The sequence below is a fragment of the Elephas maximus genome, chromosome X (genome assembly GCF_024166365.1).
Source record: "Elephas maximus indicus isolate mEleMax1 chromosome X, mEleMax1 primary haplotype, whole genome shotgun sequence".
NCBI lineage: Eukaryota > Metazoa > Chordata > Mammalia > Proboscidea > Elephantidae > Elephas > Elephas maximus.
In genome coordinates, this window is record NC_064846.1 from 85,587,711 (window position 1) to 85,611,065 (window position 23,355).

Genomic DNA, 23,355 nt, shown 5'->3' on the forward strand with positions numbered 1-23,355 from the left:
TCCTATCACCACCTCTTCTCTGAAACTGCACTTCCTAAGAGTACACATGATACCTTAATTGCCTAATCCAATAAACACTGACCAGTCCTTTTTACCTTTACTTGTTAGCAGCAGTTTACACTGCTGATCATTTCTGCCTTCACGAAGAGACAATTTTTCACTCTTCTTAGTTTCTGTGACACCGTTATATTTTGATCCTCTTTCTATCTCTCTAATCATCTTTTCTTAGTGTCTTTTCTGAATAACCTTCTTTTATCAATTTCTTGAATGACATTGTTCCCCAGGTTTCTGTTATCATTTCTATTACTCAACAGGATTTCCCCAGGAATATTATAGAATCCCATGATCTTAAATACCTCTAATATGCTCTTAACTTCAAGTCCTGAACTCCTTCAAATTCCAGACTCACATATCCAGCTCCCTATTTTATTGAAGAGTTCCAATCAGATATACCACAGTCAACTCAAACATGCAAACTATAACCTCTCCAAGAGTATGTATACCATGCAAAACCATTATTATAATCTTCAGTCCTTACCACAGGTCTTGGCATACACTATGCACTCAATACACTTGCAATGAAATTATATAACATTTATCCCATGATGTCATGGATTGAATTGTGTCCCCCTAAAATATGTGTCAACTTGTCTAAGCCATGACCCCCAGTATTGTGTGATTGTCCACCATTTTGTCATCTAAAGTGATTTTCCTATGTGTTGTAATTCCTACCTCTATAATGTTAATGAGTCAGGATTACAGTCAGTTGTGTTAATGAGGTAGGACTCAATATACAAGATTAGGTTGTGTCTTAAACCAATCTCTTTTGATATATAAAAGAGAGAAGCCAGCAGAGTGACAGGGGGACCTCATACCACCAAGAAACAAGAGCCAGGAGAACAGAGAGTCCTTTGGACCCACGGGTCCTGCGCCGAGAAGCTCCGAAACTGGAAAAGATTTATGACAAGGACCTTCCCCCAGAGCCAACAGAGAGAGAAAGCCTTCCCTTGGAACTGGCACCCTGAATTTGGACTTCTAGTCTACTAGATTGTGAGAGTGTAAACCTGTATTTGTTAAAACCATCCACTTGTGGTATTTCTATTATAGCAGCAGTAGATAACCAAGACACGTGAAATTACATGCCTAGACTATCACCTCCTCAATATTAGAGTCTCACTCATTTATCTCTGAATCCCCAGTGTTTAATTTTTCAAAATACAGAAGACATACAGTAAATTTGTATTGAATTATGAATAAATGCTGTTCTAGCTATCGATTGCCAAAATTTAGTGACTTAAAGCAGGAGTCGGCAAAGCTTGTCCATAAAGAGCCAAATAATATATTTTGTAGACTTTGAATGTCATATGACCTCTATCACAGCTGCTCAACTCTGCCACTGTAGTGCAAAAGCAGCCATAGGAAATAATTAAATGAATGATTGTTGTGATGGTTAAGGTTGTGTGCCAGTTTGGCTGGGCCATGATTCTTAGTGATGATGTGATCACTTCTGTGATGAGATTTGATATAAATGTGATCACCTCCATGATGGAACCTGCTGTGAGTAGCCAATCAATTGAAAGGGAGTTTCCTTGGGCATGTGGCCTGCATCGAAGATAAGCAGACATCCTGGCAAGGCCCATGGGCTTTTGATTGCTTTGAATCCTGCAGCTTGCTCCTGTTCATCTGACCTCCAGCTTTTGGGACTTGAGCTAGAAGCTTATCTGTGGTCTTGCCTGCTGATCCTGGCATTCATCGATTTTCACAGCCTGTGAGCAAAGGCTCTGCTCTCCGATCTGCCAATCTTGAGTTCGCCAGCCCCTGTGGGTATGTAAATCACAGACTTGGGACTTGCTAGCCTCTACAACCACCTGAGCCATTTCCTTGATAGAAATCTCCTGATGGCGTAGTGGTTGAGTGCTATGGCTGCTAACCAAAGGGTCGGCAGTTTGAATCCGCCAGGCGCCCCTTGGAAACTCTATGGGGCAGTTCTACTCTGTCCTATAGGGTTGCTATGAGTCGGAAGCAACTCTACGGCACTGGGTTTGGTTTTTGGTTTTGATATATATATATATATTTATATGCCTTACTGGTTTTGCTTCTCTAGAGAACTCAGCCTAAGACATGTGTGTTCCAATAGAACTTTATTTACAAAAACAGGTTGTGGGCCAAATTTGACCCTTGAGTTACAGTTTGCTGACCACTAAAACAACAATAATATTTTGTCATGGCTGTGTGGGTTAAGAAATAGGGAGAGGTTCAGCTGGGGAGTTTGTCTTGATATATGAAGTATCATTTGGGGTGGGCAGGACTGAAAAATCTACTTTCAAGATTGCATCTTCATCCAAACACCTGGTGCCACAGTATTCCTTAGCAGCTCTCTCATAACACTTAATACCCCAAGGCCTTTCCATGTGGTTGAGCTTATCACAGCATCCTGGTCTCCAGGTAGGTGGAATTCTTACATTGCCGTTAGCTTCCCCAGAGCAAGTGTTCAAAAAGTAAATGCTTCAATGTGCCCAGGCAAAAGCTGCAAGGTTTATGACCTAACCCCAAAATCCCAGAATATTAAGTCTGCCTCATTCTGTTGGTCAAGCAAATCACTAAGGCCAATCCAAATTCAAGAAGAGAAGCACAACAGACTCTGTCATCTGTTCAGAGAGAGAAGGAATTAAATGATTATCATCTTGGAGATAAGTTATCAAAAATGACTACTAATCTGCCCATTAAATTGTGTCGCTTAAGTTTTATACACATACCATTATAGCCTTCATTTTGAAATTTTCATAACTTCAAAATTTAACTTTTAAATGTACAAACACAATAAATCTTAATGATTTATTAATATGGAGACCATTTTGAGAGTTAAGATAACCCAATTTTTAATTTGAGAATTTTCTTAGAAATAGTATTCCGTGTCGATGTATGTATATACAAATTATATTAAAATGAGTATGCGATGTACTTGAGAATATGTGCAACTTTTTCTATCTTCCAAAGCTACATTTTAGTTGACCAAGTTTGGTTCCAGAAGTCCTCTTCAATTTCTACAGTAACGTCTGCTGGGAAAGTAGGTAAATATGATTAACTTAAATAGCTTCAGTAATTACTTTTTACCTTCCAGTATGATTGGTACTTGGTAGAGTGTTCAGAAATCGTTATAAAGGTGGATTCTTCGCTTGCCAGTCTGGATTTCTTCAAGTCTCCCTGTACCTCTCAGTCACTTGGGCTATAGTGCTTAAATCATTTTTGATTCTTTCATCACCTTTACTACCCACGTCCAATCAGTTATCAAATTTTGCTGAACAAACCTCCAAAATATGTTTCTGTTGCTTTCTTTAACTCCCTACAATTATCATCTTATTTCAGGCTCTCATCAACACTTTCTGGACTCTTGCAACAGATGTTTTTGGCATGCAATCCTGCAGTCTCAGTTTCCTAGTGCTGCTATAATATAAATTCCACAAGTGGGTGGCTTTAACGAAAATAACAAAATTTATTTTCTCACGATTAAGGAAGCTATAGGTCCAAGTTCAGGGCGTCAGCTCAAGAAGAAGGCTTTCTCTGTTCACTCTGAGGGAAAATCTTTGTCTCAGCTTCTCAACCTTGGGTCCTTGATAATTTCCATGTGGCATCAATATTTCTCCATTTGTGCTTCCTTGTTTCTGTGCCGAATCTGCTCCTTTTATATCTCAAAAGTGATGGGTTTAAGAAACACCCTACACTGATATGGTCTCATTAACATAACAAAGAAAACCTTCTTCCCAAATGGAATTACATCCACAAGTATGGAGGTTAGTATTTACAACACATATTTGGGGAGGAAAAAATTCAATCCATAATGCCTGCCCTCTCCAATCCACATTCCACCCAACAGTAGAGTGTATTTTTTCTCATATACAAATATGATTTATCCATTCCCTATGCTGCAAAATCTCCAATGGCTCCCTAGTGTCCACAGGATGATATACAAATACCTTACCATGTAATTCAAAATTTTCTGGCCCCAAATTACCTCTCCCTGTTCATATTCTGCAACTCTCTTTTTCTAAAACGTATGAACCTAACAGTCCAGCCACATCAAAGTATTCACCATTATCCAAAGTTACCATCTGTTTCATGTCTCTATGTATTTACTTGGAAACCCTGGTGGCATAGTGGTTAAGAGCTACAGCTGCTAACCAAAGGATCAGCAGTTTGAATGCACCAGGCGCTCCTTGGAAACTCTACGGGGCAGTTCTACTCTGTCCTACAGGGTCGCTATGAGTCGGAATCAACTCAATGGCACTGGGTTTTGATATATTTACTTATCTTTGCCCCTGTGACAAGTATGCTTTTCCTTTCTCTTTGTCAAAACTTGAGGCCCAAACCAAATATTACCTCCTCTGTGGAGCCTCTTCCTAAATACTATAGGTGGAAGAAATAGGTCTTCTTTTTAGAAATGTCGAAGCACTTTTATTACATCAATCATAATTAATTGCTATAATTTCTGGCATGTTAATCATTACTATGTAAATGTTTGATAATTTTGTTGTTGTTGAGTTAATTTCTGTTCTTACTCATGGAAACCCTATTCTGGGCAACAGCAAATCTCCAGTTGCCACTGAGCATGGTTAAGAATCACCTGTTCCCACAGTAGTGTAAGGAACACTAGACAGGAGTTTTCATCCTTATAACAATAAGTGGAGGAGGTAGGGTGTGTGGGACTGTGAGTATCACTAGCTTTAGCTTTTCTCCCAAGGCTGGTATAGCCCTAGGAATTAATCATTTTTTGTTCTGTACAGGTAAAGAGGAATACTTCAGGAATCATTGGAATATTAATTCTACCATTTACTGGCTGTGAGATTTTGGCGATATTAGCTAACCTCTGAAAGCTTCAGTAATCTTATCTATAAAAGAATAATAGCAATACCCACCCACCTCATGGTATTGTTCTGAATAGCAAAAAATGAAGTTCATGTAAACTACGGAATCAAAGAAGTATTAAAAACCAAAAAAACCAAACCCAGTGCCGTTGAGTCAATTACGACTCATAGCAACCCTATTGGACAGAGTAGAACTGCCCCATTGAGTTTCCAAGGAGCGCCTGGCGGATTTGAACTGCCAACCCTTTGGTTAGCAGCCGTAGCACTTAACCACTATGCCACCAGGGTTTCCCAAAGAAGTATTAGGCACCCTATAATGGATAACTTAATTCATAGATTGCTATCATTACTATGACATGAAGTCAGGTATATTTTCAGCATTGAATAAAGTCATCGCCCAGTAGAAACCCTAATATTAGAAAAACATTGTACCACTAGGAAGTGTACTATTATGAAAAATTCCAGTTTTCTTTATGATAAACATAGGGAATACAATCTTTACCATTTCCATTCTTGAAACACCAATCTCAGCATAGGATCATTTTAAATATCTATTTTTCCTACACAGTTTAGGAAAAGTTCCTGTTGAATTCTCTTCTATAAAAATGAGGAAATATTTTAGAGTAACAAAATGAGTCAATATAACTAAAGACCAATCATTTTTGAAAATCATACCTACTTCTGTTAAACATAAGCTGAGGCCCTGGTTGGTCAGTGGTTAAGCATTTGCTGTTAACCAGGAGGTCGGCAGTTCAAACCCACCAGCCACTCCTTGGAAATCCTACTGGGCAGTTCTACTCTGTCCTAGAGGGTCACTATGATTCAGAATTGACTCGATGGCAACCGGCTTTTGTTTTCTTTATTTTTGGGGGGGAGGGGGAGGAGTTCTGTTAAACATAATAGTCTCCTACCCTGTTTTATTATTACTCAAAATTTCAAAATGAATTTGCTGTTAGTTGCCTTTGAATTGATTCCAATTTATGGCGAGCTCACTGTGTCAGAGAAAACTGTGCTCCATAAGGTTTTCAAGGCTTTGACTTTTTGGAAGCAGATTGCTAGGCTTGTCTTCCGAGGCACCTCTGAATGGGTTCAAACCACCAAACTCTGGGCTAGTAGTGGAATGCTTAACCATTTGTGCCACCCAGGAAGTCTCGAAATAAATTAACTGTGACAAAGAAAATCAAATTAAATAAGTGGGTGGTGTGCCAAGGATGCTTAATCTGACGGAAGAACTGTGGCTACTTTGTAGCCATTTTCCTTGTGATAATGCTTTGTTTATCTATGAATATATGGATTTGGAACGCTGACACTAGGGAGGCAAGGCAAAGTAAGTCTTATGCATTTCTATTGTCATGAGACAATTTATATAACAAGGGATTGGAATAGAGCTTGAGGTGCTCTTTGTCTTTACATTTTACATTATGAGAATTCTTGCATGCTTATCAAATATCTGTTATAAAAATAGAGAAAGCCCACCTCTCCATTCCTGAATCAAAAAAGGAAATGTAGTCATTGGATGTTATCATTTAATAATCTTGGGTATAATAAATGAAAGAGAATCACCTCAAAAGAGAAGAGCAGTGGACAGACCACGGTGGACAAACTTCTTTTTGTCTGCCAATCCTAAGGCAGGATGGTCTCTCAAACCAATTCAATAGTCAAGAAGAAAGATCTCAGCATTAGAAGTCAGAGAAACTAGCATAATATTTGATTACTATTTCATGTTATCTTGAGCAAGAAATAAAGAATTTTGCTAAAAATTTTTATGACGCTGTCAGTTTCATAGCGTTCTGAATGTTTTACTTGCTATCTTACGAAAAGAGTACATTAATTAACTAGGAGTCTGGCAAGGAGATTGAAAGTCTCTATCTTTGCCCACAAATTTCCATGATAAAATGATAATTTTGAATGTGATTTTTCAATATACATCTCCACCCTCATAAAGATTGATATTTTTATATTGTTTCCTATATTCCCTGCCCAACCTCTCCCCACATCCAGAGGAATAAGCATATCCCTGTGCTTAAAAGCATGTGCTTTGGAGCCAAGAAGATTGAGTTTCAAATGTCTGATCTGCAACTTTTCACCTTAGAGAACTAGGAAATTCATTTAGCGTCTATGAGCCTCAGTTTCATGTATACAATGGAGACTGTAATAGTATTACCTCACAAGATTAAATGATATGATGTATCATAAATACTCGTAAATGGCAAGCTCTTTTGCACAAAGTGCATAGCTCTTCTCTACTTATAGATGCAAAGAGGAAATTTCATTACAAAAAGTAGAAAACAATAAATTGCATGAAGCGTGGTTTCAACATGATGGTTCATGGAAACAAGAAATGGTAAAAATTAGTCATTTTTTTTGAGTGTGTGTGTGTATTACTGTATGTGTGTAATGGGCTTCGGTAAGATAGGCCTGGATATAGACCCTTGACCTCTCAGAGCCTTGGTTTCCTTATCTAGAAAATAAGACCATCGATTCCCACGTTAGAAGATTGTTATAAGAGTGGAATGAGAACGCACATATCAAGTGAGTGGCTAGAATGGTGCCTGGCATTCATATGCCCAAAGAGAAACATGGGTCAGTGTCAAATATGAAGGTACTTGCTGCCAATTCCTAACTTAGGACAATGTTTGCAATTTTACTAGACAGGACAACTGCTTATTAGCTCATATAAAACCCTGTGTCTCCTTGAGAATTAGTTTCTCAGAGCATTTTTACTGAGAGTTGGGCATAGCTAGAGCTGGCAAGATTTGTACAATGTGTACATACTTATGAAATTCAAGCACATTATCTCTTATTGATAGTCTGAAAATGGGTCATATTTTAACTTTTAGGAATTTTTAAGTATGTTCTTTTTACATTTAAAATGTAGAAATGTGTTCTATGTATTCACTATACATAACTTGAAAGAAGATAAAAAGATTACTCACTAGGTTCTGAACGTTTTTACTTGAGTATAATCCTACAGTTTTCACTTTTGTCCAGATGATACTGGAGGGTAAAATAGAATGATAATTGTGTCAATGTTTTCAAAACTACCGTATATATTCAGATTATTTTCTAAGATTGGAGTGAATATCAGAAGCAGATGAACATAGAGAGAAACAACTCATGTATATCTTTAAGGTAGAATCAAATGAGTGAATGCAAAATTTGAAGCAGCAAAACAGAAAATGTCTGTTTAAGATAGATCAAGAGAGGGCTTCTGGTTAAGATAGTGGCTTATATAGATGTGTCATAACATTCCCCTACAACAAAGACTCGAGAAACAAAGTAAAACAGACTCAAATCACGACCTAATATCTTTGAACATCAAATGGAGGGCTAAAGAAATGGACCAAACACCAACTGGGAGGAGACATAGAATGAGACGAGCGGGAAAGTGGGGATTCACCGATTGTCTGCTGACCTGGCACAGCATGGCCATTTCTGGATGGCAGCAAGCAGCATCCCAGGGTGAGGCGCCCAGGAAAACAACTTCATGGAAAACACAGCTGGAGGCAGAGATACTGTATAAACAAACCTGGAAAGAAACTACAAGGTGGGCAGGATGCTTGCCAGGATCGGGCATTCCTGATAGGATGATGCACTGGAGCAGCATAGCTTTGAAACTAGGAAACCATAAGGAGGTGCTACTGGAGTAAGATGAGGCAGACTGAATCATCGGAAACTCAGGAAAGGGGACAGAAAGGACAGTAGTCCACATTTGAAGAGGGGCAAAGGGAAAGTACAGGAGGATGGGTGTGAGCTACAATGTCCCTGGCAAGTATAGAGAAGGGAGGGAGGATTAGTGCTTAGACTGTTTGTAAGTGGCCAAGCCCAGCCGTTTGAATGGGAGAAGCTCAGTGAATAGTCAACCCACAGAGCAATAATTAAAAGCCCCCCTCCAAACCAGTCGCATGCCATCCCCGCCTCCAGTTAGCAAAGGCCCAGCACTGGCCCTCCTTTCTCAGCTATGCAGGCCATCCACACATGCGCACAGGCACTGCTTCACCCTTCCTCCCATCCTGGAAATACTGGCCTTACATGCTAGGGTGCACAAGCCCCACCCCGCCTTTCTTCCTGGCCCCACAGGCCCTTCCCTGCCTCATCTACCCTCCTGAACTTGCTGGACTTCCTTACTAGCATACTCAGCCCTACCTCACCCCTCCTCCCTTCTTGGCCAGGGGGGCAGTCCATGCTAACTTGCTCAAGCCATGTCCTACCCCTCCTCCCTCTGGGCTGTACAGGCTGTCTGTGCTAGCCCACACAGGCCCCACAACACCTGCTCCCTCACCTTACACCTTCCCTTCCCTCTTCACTGTGACCCTAGTACCTGCCTGCTCAGAAGGCTTGCTTTGCCTACCTGGGTAGCCCTGCCTCCTATGATTATGTGGATGGCTTATCCCACTCTCTAGGGGTCACACTACCTGTTGAGGTTAATGCAGGTGGACCACACAACACCTTGTGCCCCACAATTGGGATGGGCCTTGCTCTCTAACCTTCACACAGTCATCCATGGGAAGACTTACACACCTAAATGACATAGGACCTCTGTGTTTGTGTGACCCGCCAAGCACACAAATGAGAGAAAACCACACTCAGTCAACTGGTAGCACCAAAGTCATATATAGACCAATAACACAAAACAACAATAGTTAGGAGGTGGAGCCAAGATGGCAGAATAGACAGACACTTCCAACAAGCCCTCTTTACAACAAAGACCTGAAAAAACAAGTGAAACGAGTATATTTGTGACAACCTGGGAGCCCTGAGCTTGAAAAGCAAGCTTAGAAAATGAACTGAGGGGCAGGGGGAGGAAGAGACCATTCACAAGCAGAGAAGAGTTACCAGACCTGAGTCACAGGGAGCCCTCAGGCACCATTCCTGGAGCCGTGGTGGTAGCAGGCTGATACAAGCGTTCGGCCGCAGTTTCCTCAGGGAGAAGCAGCCAGCCACACAGCCTACTCACACCTCCAGAACCTGAGAAGAAAGGCGCTCTCGGCAAAAGCTAAGTACTTGTGTATATTTTACCGTGCCCCCCACCCCTAAGCCAGCTTCAGTTGCTGAATTCCCGGGGCCTGAAATAGGCCCTGTTGAGCACCTAGAGTCATCCTCCCAGCCTTGGGGAAGGAAAAAATTTGCAATTGGGGGAAAACATAATTTGCTATCTCCACTAATTTTTTTTTTACTAACCAGGGGAGCTCAGGACAGAAGCGGCTCCTGTCCAGACATAAACCGCCCGTAGACTTTGAGCACCTTTCCCTTCTGCATGGATCTGTTTGGGCCTATTTCAGGAGAATAGGCCCTTGTTGGCAAACTCCAACTATTTAAGCTGTGTGGTAGAGAGGTGGATGTTTGACTTTTGACATTGCTTTGTCTATTAAACAAGTACCTCACCTACCCACATCAGGGACCTAAGGACTGGTAGCTCCACTCAGGTCACCCAGCCACCCACGACAATGGTTCAGAGATAACTGGTACCTCCCAGTACATACAACCAAAAACTTTGGGTGCCCATGGTCCACCTCCAGAACCCACCCACCTACACACTCTGGGGAACAGGGATGCACTTTCCTCAGAGACAGTTGGGGGATGATTCTCAACCCTCTGCCTTGTTCAGAGCATGACCCCCTGCTGCAATCAGATACCAGAATATATGCCAATCACACCTGCCCTCCAAGACTGTACCACACACTTGATGATCAGCTACCTGGAAACCTGAGCTGAATTCATACAAGAAAAATGAATGGACTCCTAGACTGCTATACTTGAAAACAGCTCTAGCCATCTGGGGACAGGACGTCAGAGCTCCAAAGGTGAAAACAATCAAGCTAGCTCACTCAAGCAACCCATAGGGGCACACCAAAACAAAACAAGGCAAGAAGCTACGACGCAATAAGCAAGCATAAACTAATACAATAACTTATAGATGGCTGAGAGACAACAGTCAATATCAAGTCACATAAAGAAACAGACCATGATCACCTCAACAGGCTCTCAAAACAAAGAATCCATGGATCTTGAAAATACAACTAGAAATTCTGAAGCTTAACAATAAAATAACAAAAATAAACCTCCATGGGAGGGCACAGAAGTAGAATTGAAAATATGGACGGGATAATCAGTGAAATAGAGGACAAGAACTTTGATATTACTCTGTGTGAGAAAAAAAGAAAAAAAGACTAAAGAAAAACAACAACAAAAAAAGTCTGTGTGTTATGTGTGAAGCCATCAAGAGGAATAATATACGTATATTAGAAATTCAAGAAGAATTACAAGAAAAGTGTAGAAAGAATTTTTGAAGAAATAATGGCAGAAAACTTTCCAAACATCATGAAAGATGAGAAGATTTTCATCGAAGAAGCTCAACAAACTCCATACAGGACAAACCCTAAGAGAAACACACCAAGACATTTCATAATCAAATTTTCCAGAAGCAAAGACAAAGAAATAATTTTGAGACCAGTGTGAGAAAAGCAAAATAACACCTCCACAAAAGATCCTCAGTAAGATTAAGGTCTGATTTCTCGTCAGAAACTATGCAAGCAAGAAGACAGTGGGATGACAGATATAAAGTCCTGAAAGAAAAGAACTGTCAGCCAGCAAAATTGCCATTCAAAAATAAGTGTGAAATCAGGACATTCCCAGATAAACAGAAATAAAAGGAATTTGTATTCACAAGACAAGCCCTACAAAAAATATTAAAGAGAGTCCTTTAGAAAGAAAACTAATGAAATCAGACAACAATCCAAGGTAAAGTCACTTAGCAGCCACCCAAATATGTGTAACAGTAAAATAAATGTTAAAACAAGATTACAGAAAATATGAGATACAAAGATAAAATCAACAAAAAAATCAAAATAAAAAGGAGAATGAATGGTGTAGATAAAGAATTTCCATATGTTCAGAAAGTTAAGGCAGTTTCAAGATATCACAGACTGTTTTAAATGTAAACCTCATGGCAGCCTCAAAGAAAATTAATAATTCTTTTGCCACAGATTGCCCAATGCAATACTTCATTTGATTTCTTGACTGCTGCGTCTATGGCCATTGACTGTGAATCTAAGTAAAATGAAATCCTTGACAAATTAAATATTTTCTCCATTTATCATGATGTTGCTTACTGACCCAGTTGCGAGGATTTTTATTTTCTTTATGTTGAAGTGTAATCCCCACTGAAGGCTGTGTGTAGTCTTTGATCTTCAGCAGTAAGTGTTTCAAGTCCTCCTCTTTTTCAGCAAGCAAGGCTGTGTCATCGGCATATGTCAGGTTGTTAATAAGTCTTCCTCCAATCCTGATGCTGCATTCTTCTTCCAACTTCTCAGGTTATTTGTTCAGCATACAGATTGAATGACTATGTTGAAAGGGTATAACCCTGAAACACCCATTTTCTGATTTTGAACTACACTGTATTCCCTTGTTATGTTCAAATGACTGCCTCTTGGTCTATACACAGGTTTCACATGAGCATTATTAAGTGTTTGGGAATTCCCATTCTTCACAAAATTATCCATAATTTATTATCCACATAGTTGAATGCCTTTGCATAGTCAATAGCTGAAGTGAATCCTCCCCTATTGATATCCACACTGAATGTAAATGGATTAAATGCTTCAGTGAAGCGACAGAGAGTGGCAGAGTGTATTTAAAAAAAAAGATCCATCCGTATATTGTCTACAAGAGGCACACCTTAGGCACAAAGACATAAATAGGTTAAAAGTATAAGAATGGGAAAAAAATACGAAGCAAATAGTAACCAAAAGAGGGGAGGAGTAGCAATATAAATATCTGACAAAATATATTTTAAATGAAAAATCCATTATAAGAGACAAAGATCATTATATAATGATAAAAGGGTCAATTCACCAAAAAGACATAACAATTATAAATTCTATGCACCCAATGTCAGAGCCCCGAAATTTATAAAGCAAACTCTAACAGAATTAAAGAGAGTAATAGAACTAGAAAAATAGCAGGACATTTTAATATACCACTCTTGACGATGGATAAAACAACTAGAAGGAAAATCAATAAACAAATAGAAAACCCGAATAACACCATTAACCAACTGGACCTTCTAGACATATATAATACACACACCCAACAGCAGCACAGTACATATTCTTCTCCTATGCACATGGATCATTCTCCAGAAAAGACCACTTTTTAGCCCACAGAGCAAGCCTCAACAAATTCAAAAACATTAAAATAATACAAAGCATCTTCTCTGACCATAATAGAAAGATGTCAGAAATCAATAACAGGAAGAATAAGGGAATAAATAAATAAATACATGGAAACTAAATAACATATTACTAAAAAACTAGTGGGTCATAGAGTGAATCAAAAGTGAAATTTAAATATACTTAGAAGCAAGTGAAAACACAGCACACCAATATCTTTGGGATGCAGCAAAAGCAGTGCTCAGAAGGAAATTCATAGCAATAAGTTCATACATTAAAAAAGGAGAACGGTCCCAAATCAATTACTCAACCTCAAAACTTGAACAAATAGAAAAAGAATAGCAAAAGAAGCCCAAAACTACCAAAAGAAATGAAATAATAAAGATCAGGGCAAAAATAAATGAAATAGAGAATAGAAAAACAATGGAAAGAATGAACAAGACCAGACGTTGGTTTTTGGAAAGGATCAAATAAAATAGACAAACCGCTGGTTAGAATGACAAAGGAAAAAGAAAAAAAGAGAGAAAGAGAAGATGAAATAACTAAAATAAGAAGTGAAATTGGAGGCATTATAAGCAGATACAACTGAGATAAAGAAAATCATAACAGAATACTATGAAAAATCATACTTCGACAAATTTGAAAATCTACATGAAATACAGAAATTCATAGAAACATACAACCTACCTTAACACAAATAGAGTTTGAAAATCTAAACAGATCCAGAACAAAAAACAGATTGAAGATGTCATCAAGAACCTCCCAACAAAAAAAGCCCTGGCCCAGATGGCTTCCCTGGGGAATTTTACCAAACATTCAGAGAAGAGTTGACACCAATTCTACTCAAACTCTTCCAAAATATAGAAGAGGAATGAATAATCCCTAACTCATTCTATCAAGCCAGCATCACCCTGATACCAAAGCCAGATAAAGACAAAACAAGAAAAGAAAATTACAGACAATATTCTTCTTATAGGTGTAAAGGAAACCCTGGTGGTGCAGTGGTTAAGTGCTACATCTGCTAACCAGAAGGTTGGCAGTTTGAATCCACCAGCTGCTCCTTGGAAACTCTACGGGGCAGTTCTACTCTGTCCTATAGGGTCACTTATGAGTCAAAATCGACTCGACGGCAGTGGGTTTGGTTTTTTGGCTTATAGATGTAAAAATTCTCAACAAAATTCTAGGGAATGTAATTCAACAATATATTACAAAAATTATACCCCTGACCAATTGGGATTTATACCGGGAATGCAAGGGTGGTTCCTCATTAGAACATCCATCAATGTAATGCACCACATAAATAAAACAAAGGAAAAGAACCACGTGGTCATCTCAATTGATGCAGAAAAGGAATTTGATAAAATCCAACATTCTTTCCTGATGAAAACTGTCGATTGAATAGAAGTAGAAGGGAAATTCCTCAACATAATTAAGGACATATATGCAAAACCAACAGCCAACAGTATACTAAATGGAGAAAGACTGAGAGAACTTCCCATTGAGAACAGGAATGAGACAAGGATGCCCACTGTTACCACTCCTATTCAATATTGTACTGGAAGTCCTAGCCAGAGCAATAAGGAAAGACAAAGAAATAAAGGGTATCCAAATTGGAAAGAAAGAAGTAAAACTATCTCTATTAGCAGATGACATGATCCTATACATAGAAAATCCCTAAGATTCCACAAGAAAGCTTCTGGATCTAATAGAAGAATTCAGCAAAGTTGCAGAGTACAAGAACAACATATTAGAAAATCAGTTGGGTTCCTTTACGCCAACAAGGAGAGATTAAAAAAGGAAATCAAGAAAACAATACCATTTACTATAGCCCCTAAAAAGATCAAATACCTAGGAATAAACCTAAGCAGGGATGTAAAAGGCTTATTCAAGGAAAACTATAAAACATTACCACAAGAGACTAAAAGAGACCTACATGAATGGAAGGATATTCCCTGCCCATAGACTGGAAGACTTAATATTGTGAAAATGTCAATACTACCCAAATCAATCTATAGACACAATGCAATGCAATATTGATCAGAATTCCAATAGCATTCTTTACTGAAATGGAAAAGCTAATCACCAACTTTGTATGGAAAGAAAAAAGGCCCCAAATAGGCAAAGCAATATTGAAGAACAAAGAAGGAGGCCTCACACTACTCAGTCTCAAAACATAGTATACAGCTATCATAATGAAAACAGGCTGGTACTGGTTCATTGATAGACACATAGACCAGTAGATTAGAATTGAGAACCCAGAAATAAATCCATCCATCTATGGACAACAGATTTTTGACTATGGGTCAAAGTTCACTCAATGGGGATGAAACAGCCTCTTCAACAAATGGTACTGGGAATATGGGATATTCAGCTACAGAAAAATGAAACAGGGCCCATACCTCACACCATACATAAAAACTAACTCAAAAAGGATGAAAGACCTAAATATTAAAGCTAAAACTATAAAGTTCTCAGACGAAAACATAGGGACATAATCATAGGAGCTAAATTTTTGTAAAGCTAGATTATCAAACGTAACTACAAACACCTGAATAGCAGAAGACAAATTAGATAAATGTGACCTCATACAAATTAAACATTTATGCTCATCAAAAGAATATAAAGACAACCCACAGACTGGGAAAAAAATCAACATATCCAATAAGGATATTTTCTGTTGAAAATAATATAAACATAGAAAGATGTGAGATATGCTAAGTGGAAAAGATAGATTGTTAAGTCATATGCTCATTTCGGCTACAGCTGCATTCAAATGTAGGGATGCGGTCAGAGACTAAAAGGACAATTCTTGAAATTTGAAATCATTTTAATATAGAGATTTAATATCCTTTATTGTCATTTTTATATTGCTTGGTCAATAAAATCATTAAAAATCAAGATAAAGGATATTAACCAAAGTCCACAATCAATAAGTTCAAGGGTTTAAACATATATACTAAAATGTACTGCAATGTATAGTAGGTAATAAAGCTCCATCACATGACTTTCTCCATTGACTATAAGATGTTGAGGGAAGTGGAGCCACAGGGCCAAGGGAAAAGGAAGAGAAGAAAACTTGAACAAATCCAGAATTTTTTTTTGTTTGCTGAAAAACAGTGAATTTATTATATAAATAATTAGATTATATAGTGAATTATTAAAGGATTAACATTAAACTGATAGCCTGATACCAACCAGAAGACATATTAGCAGTATTTCATTTTTGCATTACTTTCAAAATCTCAGCACCATTTCTTTGTTTGAAGAATTATACAAGTCAACCTTTCCTTTCATGTCCATCCATATGTCCTTTAAATTTGGTTGTCTTCCACATTTTCTTTAATGAGAACTTGATGCTAGTAAATCTAACAAGGTAGGGTGAATGTCCACATAGGTTTGTTTGCATTTGGGGCTAGAATCCTCCCAAGTTCTATACAACCAGTCATCTTGCCACATGCATCTTAGTTGTTAAACAGGACACTCAGCAAGAGAGTGGAAGATAATAAATAAACATCTATACCTCTGTAATCTTAAAAAGAGACTCAAATCATGTGACCTTTTAATGATGATTCAGTAACAGCATAGACTATTATGCAAAGAATGTTACTAATATCAGCAAACCCAGGGTTGAAATTTACAAGGCCAACTTACAGCTGTAAGATCTTAAATAAGTGACCCAAACACTCTGATCCTCAATTTCCTTGTTTTAAAAATGGGCACATTTATCTCTAAAGGATGCTGTGTACATTAGTTCATATTACATATGAAAAGCACCACTTTCTATAGTTGTATATCTAATCTTAATTCCCACAAGCCCCAGGAATCTCTCTTCTAGTCTATTTTTCATCCCACTGAAGTTCTCCTCAAAATAAAATAAAGCCACTTTGACTGGAAAAAGCATTACCCTAATTTCAGACATCTCACTAGCAAGTAGTTAGTTAGAAGATAAAGATCATTTCCTCTTAATGAAGGTAGTAAGGAAGAGTGGAAAGAATATTGGGCTAGATATCCTGAAGATCATAAACCTGGCTGGCCTTGACTACAACACTTCATTAACTTATCTATTTCATCAAATAATTGTCTGCATCCAGTAGTGGTTAAAAGTTGTTCTGGGTCCTAGGCATATAATGAGGAGCAGGAAAAAAATATTTCTGGCTTTCTCCAAGCTCAGAACCTAATAAGAGTAACAGACTAAGAAGCAATTACAATTAAGTATGATTATTAAAAAGGAGGGGCTATAGTGGAAATTCAGAGCAGGGATTCTCAAGAAGGTCTAGGGACTGGGGTGCAAGGAAGATTTCCCAAGGAACTGACATCTAGTATTTCCTTCCATTCTCTTTCTAACACACTATGTTCTGCTCCGCTAGGCCTTTCTATGCTTTAATAATTTACGGCGTTTTCCTTTCTTGAAAGGTTCTTATCCCCATTCCCACTCATCACTCAAATCTCAGTGAAAGCTCACTCAAAACAGCAAACTCTGAATTTTTATATATGCAGTCATTAACACATCACCTTATTTTATTCTCATCATTACATGTAAATTATCTTCACTTAGGATTGGTTTAACTATATATTGTCTATATCATGGCAGTAGAATAGGAGCTTCAGGAGGGCAGAGCCTGTTTAATCTAATCATTGTTGAATGATGTGAATCTAAAACACTGTGGTGGGTAATCAGTAATTATTTGTTAAATAAATGAATCTGCTTTGACTATCCCACAGAATATTTAGAGAATCAAATAAACAATTAGCAACAACAGCAGCAAACACCCCTGACATTTATATACTATATTTTCAAACTAGGAAATCAGTTTATATCTATTCTCTCATTTCAGTCTCCTGTCTATCTTATGAAGGAAGGCTGGCATGGATTGAAGAAGCAAAAGTTTAGGTAGATCAAGTGACTTCAAGGTTCCAAAATAGTACATAAATAATAGCAAAGCTGAAATGAAAGTTCAGATCTTTAAAGCACAACATGACTCTTTTACTATACTAAATAGAAATATGAACTTTTAAAAAAATCACCTAGATGTTGGCTGAACTGAATAGAGCATGCCTTGGTGTAGTGCTGACCAAGATGCAGGATCTTAAAGCCAACCAGGAGGAGTGGAGGACAGAGGCAGTCAATATCCAGTGTACCAGGGGTTAGTCAGGCAGGAAGTACTTGCTGCAGAAAAGATGCAACACTTCTTAGGAGTTCACATAAGGTCTTTGTGCACAGTCAGCAAGGTCAACATTATATGTTGGTGATACTGGAGACTTGTGGGAGTCTCCAGAAAGAGGTGGGTCTGCCGGCAGAGGGCACTAGGTCACCCCGTGTGAGCACTGGTGGTGCCCACATGGACTGGTGTCTATACTGTGAGGTTCATTTCTGGGGGGGAATTGTGCTGTCTTACAACTTGCTGACACTGTACAGATCATTGTAGTGACCACCATTCTATGGCTCGTGGTGCGACAACAAGGGAGAAATTGGAGCAGCTTCCCCCAAAACATCCCATGTGTCCACTCGGCAGGATGAAGTTCTTGGCCCATTGACTGTGCAATGGCACCTGTGTGCATCCATGTTGTTGTAGATATGCTGGTGATGGGGTAGGACTAGTCCTCTAGAAGGTAGGAAACAGATTCACATTCATCGTAGCAGAAAGCCCATGATTATTACAGGGTTTTGGTCCAGGCCAAAGGAAGTTGCTTGAAACTGTACAGCTATACACAAATTTTACTTAATCTTAGCATTTATTACCATGATATTAGACATCCATAGACTTATCCTATATGTTATATACTCTTGAAGGAAATCATCATGAGAAAACGTTGTCGCATTGTCCTTGACATGATGAGGAGTTGTATTGATGTGGTATTCTGGGGGTGTGTCAGCCTTATGTGAGTAGTTAGTAGTTAGCATCCCACAAATGAGTCACTAGGAGTCACAGAAGAAGCAGTAGGCATGTGACAAGGATGCTCATGATAGTATTTGGAGGTAGATTTGATCCAAATGGAGTGACTGGTGTCGTAAGCACAGGAGTGTCTTGTGACATCGGCAAGGTCAGGAACATGACAGCAGACAATAACTTATCCAAATTGTCATTCAAAAATTTTAAGTTATGAGTTGTGATAAGTTCTACAAGGATGGCAAGGGCGTCTTTAATAACATCTCTAATATTTCTAATTTGTTGAAGTTTTTCCAAGGGATCAGAATCCTTGGGTCTTAGCTCCTCACTCTTCCTATTTACACCCTTCTTCCTGCGCACGGGTTCTTCAGTGGTGAATCCTCAACCTCAGCAGATGCTTTAGCACTTCAAGGTTGTGCCTTGGGCACGGTTCTGTTGATCCTGATAGTTGTAAAACTTTTAAGGACCTTCTTGGGTGCTCCGAAATGTGAACATTCTTAATGTATGTTTGTTAATAGTAGACCTTCATAGAGCTCCAGATTTCTTGAAATAGTTTCTTTGCTTAGCCCGTGGTATATTCTCTCTTGTCTCTTTTACTGCCTCAATGGTAGAAAAAGACATCTGAACTGGATTCTTCCAGTTTTTCACACCTCCTTAATTTTGTAGTGCCATGAAGCGCAGCACATGTTCTTATTTCTTCTCTGTCAACTTTCACTTGCACAAATCCAGAAATTTTACCTTACTGTAAACCCAAAAAACCCATTGCCATCGAGTCAATTCTGACTCATAGTGACCCTATAGGACAGAGTAGAACTGCATCCTAGGGTTTCCAAGGAGCACCTGGTGGATTTGAACTGCCAACCTTTTGGTTAGCAGCTGTAGCACTTAACCACTACACTACCGGGGTTTCCTTACCTTACTGTAAAAAATATAAAAGTATACCCACAGACAAAACGTTTATGTTGCACATGTAGCCATTGAATCAGTGTATTTTTGGTCTAATTGAAAGTTTGGTGGTTAGTTTCAATACTTTCCTTTCCCTGACATTTCAAGCATCTGCCTTCTTGCTCACCTTACAGCTACAGGTCTGCTTCAAGATGTCATCTTCCTTTGCCTGAACCATTGTACAATCTCCTAACTCACATTTCTCTAGTCTTGTCTCCCTCTAATATAGCCTTCATACTCTGCAATAATGATCTTTGGGGAAAAAAATGCAATCATGTCAATTCCCTGCTTAAAAGTCCTTCCAGAGTTTTTACTTTTATAACCAAAAAACCAAACTCACTGCTGTCGAGTCAATGCCTACTCATACCAACTCTATAGGACAGAGTAGAACTGCCTCATTTGGTTTCCAAAGCTGTAAATCTTCATGAAAGCAGGCTGCCATCACTTTCTCTTGTGAAGCAGCTGGTGGATTTGAATCACTGACCTTTTGTTTGGTTAGCAGCTGAGTACTTTAACCACTGTGCCACCAAGGCTCCATTTTATTCTTATAATGTGGGTTTATGTCTATCCTTTCCACTAATTTATGAGCCCATAAATGACACAGGTCGTGTTAAATTGATCTTTGTATCCCATCACAGTGCCTGGTATATGGTGCCTAGTACAGTATAGATACTTCATAAATATTAATTGAAACTTGGCTCTTTTTATCAATTGGCTTCTGAAAAGTTGATCAAATTCAATATGCTACAATCCAGTTTGTTAGCTCAGGAAGCCCAAAATACCAGACCACCTGATTTTCATTAAATAGCCATGATCAAAATGTTGACTAATAATTTTGGTTTGAGAAAGATACCTCATTAACTACCAGTTCTATAAAGCTACTTTTTTTTTCGTATAAATAAGTTCAGAAGTTCAGAAATTTGTCTAATTTCTCCTACACTGGGTTTAGCCCTGGTTGTCCAATTTACCAGCTCTGTGACATTGAAGAAATCATTTAAGTCTGTGAGCTTCAGATTCCTAATCTGTAAAATTGAAACAATAACACATCCCATTCTTTCATCTCACAGAGTTTTGTGAGAAACAAAGAAGATTAAGACTTTGAACTTACTAGACAAAGACTATAAATTAGCATTATGAATATGTTCAAAGGACTAAAGGAAACCATGCCTAAACAACTATAGGGAAGTATGAGAAAAATATCTCACTAAATAAAGAATGTCAATAAAGAGACAGAAGTTATTTTAAAAAAAAACTTAATGGAAATTGTGGAGTTGAAAAGTACAATAACTGAAAAAAATTTTAAGAGATGGGCTAAACAGAAGACTTGAACAGGCAAAAGAAAGAATTAGTGAACTTGCAGATAGGTCAATAATAAAATAAAAGAATAAAAGAAAAATGTCCAGAGCCTAAGAATGCTGTGACACACCAGTAAGTATACCAACTTATACATAATGGGAGTCCCAGAAAGAGTGAAAGAGAAAAAGGGGTAGAAAGAATATTTGAAGAAGTAATGACTGAAAACTGCTTAAATTTGATTAAAAACATTAATCTACACATCCAAGATCCTCGACGAACTCCAAGTAAGATAAACTTGGAGATCTATACTGAGACACATTATAGTCAAACTGTTAAAAGTCAAAAACAGAGGCGGGGCCAAAATGGCAGAGTAGCCAGATGTTTCCTGTTGTCCCTCTTACAACAAAGACCTGAAAAAACAAGTGAATCAATTATACACAACAATCTAGGAGCCCTGAACATCAAACACAAAGAAGAGGAGTCGGACTGAGTGGCGGGGCGGGGGGGGGGGGGGAACAGATCAGAAACAGTGAGGATTTCCCAGACCTGACCTGGCTAGGACCCCACAGCTGGATCAGCTCACATTCACAGGCTGAGGCAAGCTGTAGCACTTGGGATGCATTTTCCACATCAGGAGAAACCGAGCAGTGGAGAGTATGCTCAAGCCTCCAGAATCAGGGAGAAGTGATACTGATTCAGCAAAGGTTAAGTACAAGTCTAACCTACTATGTGGGATCAAAAAAGTCCTTCCGCGCTCTGGGAAGTACCTCTCTCCCATTTACCTGCCTGCTCCCTGATCTGCTCCAGGTCCCGGTCCAGCTTCAACTATTGCTGCATCCCCTGGGCTGGAAGTAGGACCCATCACACTCACTGAGCCATTCTGCCTGCTTTGGAGAGGGAACAAATTAACAAACAGGAAAAAAAATAATCTGCCAGCTCCCCTATGCCTGGAACTCAGGGCATGCACAGCACCTTTGCCTAAGCACAAGCATAAAGGGTCTAAGACTTTGAATGCCTTTCACTATTGCCTAGACCTGTGGGGGCCCATTTCAACAGCGTAAGCCCCCATTAGCACAGTACAACAGGGTATATACCTGAAGCTTATTTTCAACTGCAACAGTAAAGGGGGAGTGGTAGATTTGTGACATTTGACACCGTCTTGCCCATTAAGCAGGGTCCTCACCTACCCACATCATGGACCTGAGGATTGGTGGCTCCACCCACACCACGGTGCCACCAGCGACAGGGGTCAGAGAATAAGAGGTGCCTCCCAATCCTTACAGCCAACAGCATTGGATACCCAAAGTCTGCCTGCAAAACTCACCCACCTACACACTTTAGGGAACAGGGACACACCTTACACCCAGGCACTCAGGGCAGCCATCAGCCCCTGCCTTGCTAAACACATGAACCCGTACTACAGCCAGATACCTGTGCCTGCTCCAATCACCCTACCTGTCTAGGACTGTAGGTGAGAGCCTGTGCCACACACTTGGTGACTGACAACCTGGTCATCTGAGCTGAAGCCACACAAGAGAAGTAAACGGACTCCTGGGCTTACCTGATGATAGGATGTGAGAGCTTCAAAGATACCAATAATCAATATAGCTCATACAAACAGCTTATTTGGTCATATCAAAACAAAGCAAGAAGCTAAGACACAGAAAGCAAACATAAAAATAAATATAATAACTTATTGATGGCTCAGAGACAAGAGTCAATAACAAATCACATAAAGAGGTGGGCCATGATGGCTTCAGCAAGCGACCAAAGCAATGAACCAAGAAACCGCCCAGAGGAAGATAATTTCTTGGAATTACTGGAGGTAAAATTCAAAAGATTAATATACAGAGCTGTTTAAGAGATCAGGAAGGAGAGTAGACAAAACACAGACTAAGCCAAAGAACACACAGACAAAGCAACAGAGGAACTTAAGAAGGTTATACAAGAGCATAATGACAAATTTAACAGACTATAAGAATTCATAGAGAGCCAGCAAACAGAAATCCAAAATATAAACAATAAAATTTCAGAATTAGACAGCACAATAGAAAGTCATAGGAACAGAATTGAGGCAATGGAAGTCAGAATTAGTGAGATTGAAGATAAAGCACTTGACACCAATTTATTTGAGGAAAAACCAGAAAAAAAGAATTAAAAAAAATGAAGAAACCTTAAGAATTATGTGGAATT

The 23,355-nt window shown here is 38.9% G+C and overlaps 1 protein-coding gene across 2 annotated transcripts in view; it reads right to left on the bottom strand.

Moving 5' to 3' along the window:
• LOC126069055 (transmembrane protein 182-like) overlaps positions 1-23,355 on the bottom strand; it is a 413,220-nt gene that overhangs the window by 280,379 nt on the left and 109,486 nt on the right. The gene's annotated exons all lie outside the window — the stretch shown is intronic.